This window comes from Harpia harpyja, chromosome 2, assembly GCF_026419915.1.
Source record: "Harpia harpyja isolate bHarHar1 chromosome 2, bHarHar1 primary haplotype, whole genome shotgun sequence".
NCBI lineage: Eukaryota > Metazoa > Chordata > Aves > Accipitriformes > Accipitridae > Harpia > Harpia harpyja.
Window position 1 is genome coordinate 26,569,206 of NC_068941.1, and position 3,490 is coordinate 26,572,695.

General features: G+C 38.5%; 1 long non-coding RNA gene across 1 annotated transcript; it reads right to left on the bottom strand.

The window, feature by feature from the left end:
* Positions 1-214: 214 nt before the first annotated feature.
* On the bottom strand, positions 215-3,261 carry LOC128152652 (uncharacterized). Its single transcript, XR_008238724.1, has 3 exons — positions 3,153-3,261; positions 2,539-2,594; positions 215-675 (listed from the first exon to the last, which is right to left on the bottom strand). It is a non-coding gene; the product is annotated as an uncharacterized LOC128152652 (long non-coding RNA).
* Between the last annotated feature and the right edge of the window lie 229 nt (positions 3,262-3,490).

Genomic DNA, 3,490 nt, shown 5'->3' on the forward strand with positions numbered 1-3,490 from the left:
GTAGGTCTTTTCAAGTACAATACACCAGAGACTAAAATGATTTCATTTTAGTTTGTAGAGAGAGTAATAAAAGCAAACAACACAGCTGTAGAAGCCCTAGGGATCATGCATAGACACCTGGTATTTAAAGCAAAAAAAAAGGGGGGGGGGTAATGTAACACTAGAAAGCCACATTTTCAGACTTCAGGTCACTTTTCCTATAGTTCACCACTGAATGTTAACCTCAGTGCTGTAAAACTGCTCCTCCCTCGAGTGGCAAGGAGCAAACTGCATTCCAGATGATTATGAAAATAATCCAGAATAAGGCGCAGCTCTCACTGCCTCAGTCTCCCAAAATGAAGAGCAAGCAAAATCCTAGCATAGAGAGACTCCTATTTTAGTGACGGGGAAAACACAATGTAATAAAACAAAATGCTGTCAGTTACAAGATACTCATTCAGATAATTTGTGCATATAAAAGGCATAAATCCTTTGCAAAGTGATGGTATTCCAGAATGTCTTAAATCATTCTGGCACACATAATAAACCACATCCTCTTGTACTATATGAGGAAAGACTGTAGTGCACTGCTGACATTTGAGAAGGTGAATATTTTGGCTGCATCTGTTCTCATCTTTTTCTAAGATGACAGCAACAGCCTTCTAGTTTCTTCCCCAGACCAGGCTGGAGGTGTACCTGGAAAATAAAAGATAGGATTTTCTTTAGGAAAAGACTGGAACAAGATACCTGATGGCTTTTGCGTGCTGTTGACAATTTGCCTCTTTACCTTACTTCCACCCTGAGCCTGCCTACAGCACAGGTGTTTACAGGGCTGGTAGCTCCCAGCCACTTTCAAGTCAAGTCTGCAATGATCAAGACAGCCCCTGAGTGTTTGGGGGTCTTATCTCCAGCATGCTTGGACCAAATCAATGGATAGTGGTGTGATATGGTGGGCAAGTCTGAGCCAGCTCTGCAACCTAGGGCTGTAATGTGATCATTATAGATCTCTCAAATACTGATGCTGTATCTGTTATAAACTAGTTGGATAATACCCTGTCTGTCCCAACATGCACAAGTCCCAGCCTTCCATCAAAATATTCCTCATCTGATGAAGACAGCATTGGCCTATGACAGTCACTGTAAAATGTCACCCTTTTTGAGTCTCCATCAGTTGGCTACACAAAGTCAAATGTGTATCATTGCTATTTCCCAATCCATTACAACAAAACTATTACAGCAAGGACAGAAACAATGAACATTGCTTGTAAATATGTTCATAAAAGCAAAAAACATGGTGCAAAATGATTGAGGAAAACAGTATCCATTTTTGATGTGAATGCTTATATACAGCCCTGTTTCCCTGCAATAGTATGCTAGCCAGCCAAAATCTATCATTTATATGCATAATCTGAGTTTCATTTGCTGTGCTGACAGTTACATGGTAATAAATGGTGCATTTTGTGCCCACCTGCTCATCAGCCGTGTTCCTGAAAAAATAACAAAGTAGACATCTCTTATGGGGACTGAACCCAAAGTCTCCCCTTGTCTTTCCCAGTCTGCCCCCCTCCCCAAAATTCCCAAGAATGTTTGAATGAGACAGCTCTTGCTTCTTCAAGCCAGACTTTGCTCTACCACTGTCATCTGAGAACAAAAGCTTTAAAGAAAACAGGAAATACATTGGAAATCTTTTATTAGCAAGACAGCAGCACACATTCTGGTCTGGATCTGTGTTTCTTTGTGCTGGCTGCTGTACACTCTGCAAGACTATAATCTAGATGCACACAAATTTGATGGAAGATGCAGCTAACAGAACAGAGGGGAACAATGACAACATCAAGGGGAACACAGGGTTACATGTGCAAAAAATTTGCACGTTCTGAGCCTCATTATTGTGAGAAAATTTAAAATAAATTAACACAGTTTATTAACTAATTCACATGCCCAGCCATCAGCAATTTATTGTGAACATCAGTTCAGTGGTGCACAAGAAAATGGGCTTGAAGGAGCTTGCCAGAGAGCTGTGTTTTATAATGGTGTTTGAAACACATGGGGAGGGGTGGAAAAGGCACCAGGTGATGGGGGGAGAAGCAAATTAATATGCAACTTGAGAAAGAAGAGCAAAGGGGAGAAAAAAAAATGACAGAGGCAAAGTGCGTTGGAAAAGTTACTTTCTATTGAAAAATTGCAGCTTTCCATTAAAATTCAGAAACCATGAATTCTGAGATCATATCTAACTCCAGGCAGTCTTTAGGAGCAGCTTTTTGTTACAATTCATATTACTCTGGATTAATTTGCAGCGGTTACTAGAAACAGCTGATACTCTAATTAGTGAAATTAACAAAGAAGTTCAAAACAACAAGGGTTTTGAGGACACAAATTACATTTAGTCCCTTGAAAATTAAATTGTGTTGCTAACTGAAATCACCCAAGAGGCAACAAAATTCCATGACAGTTCAATTTTCCAAAACCCATCCATATCACTATGATATGAGAGGGCACCAGCCAGTAATGTGTAACAATGTCTGGAACAACATGTATGTATTGTACTGTTGTACTCACCTGCAAGTCTAAAGTCTTCCTTTCCTCTGCACATCTTGTGCCCATGGTGAGTGCTTCTAGAAGAAAATGAGAAAATAAGTGAATGAGAATGAGTGATAATGAATTAATCAATGAGTCTACAGTCCAGTAGGCAGGGCAATCTGGAAAGAAGCAGATCCTGGATTCTTGTGTTCCCTCAGATAACTTTTGTGCAGCCTGTATGGTTCCTTACTGAATGATACACAAAAGTAAAAAGTAAGAGAACTTGGCTGTTTTGACGTGCAAGTCTCCGTGTGGTTCTGCCCCTAAGTGTGTTCCATATTTTCTGCATCAGTCTCCCACTGATTCATTACAACACAAGCAGAAATCCTTTAAGGATAGAAATAAGGTATTTCAATTTGCACAAAACTATTGAAATTAAAAGTATTGCAAATAAAAAGACCAGATATTTTTAACAGAAGTTCTGAAACAAAATCTGAATTGTTGAAGATATTGAGTTTATTTATATCTGCTTTTGAATTTGCATCACTTAAAAATAAATAAATACACAATTAACAAATTAAGACATAAAATTCCTAGCAGTTCCAAAGCACTTCACATTTTTCAAAGCACTCTAGACACATTAAATACATGACCTAATTAATTCCTCCAGAAGCCAGTCTAACAAATTTCACTGCATGCTGTGCACTGAGAAACTGTTGCTTGATTTAAGGTTTATGGTTACTACCCTTCATTTTTCCTGTTTCTGACCAAACAAAAACAATTCTTTAACACTTTTAATTTTGCATGGCTTTTTGGTTACATAATAAATACTTAAATGCCATTGAGATTAGCCACTTTAAAGTCAGTAAAACTAGTAATATAGTTTACTGCTAGATTTTCTGCAGAGTGTTAATACCAAGCCTCCCTGTTGTGTGGTTAAACAGGGTGTTTACAGTGGTTAACCCTTCAGGATATCCTCTCACCTGATCAG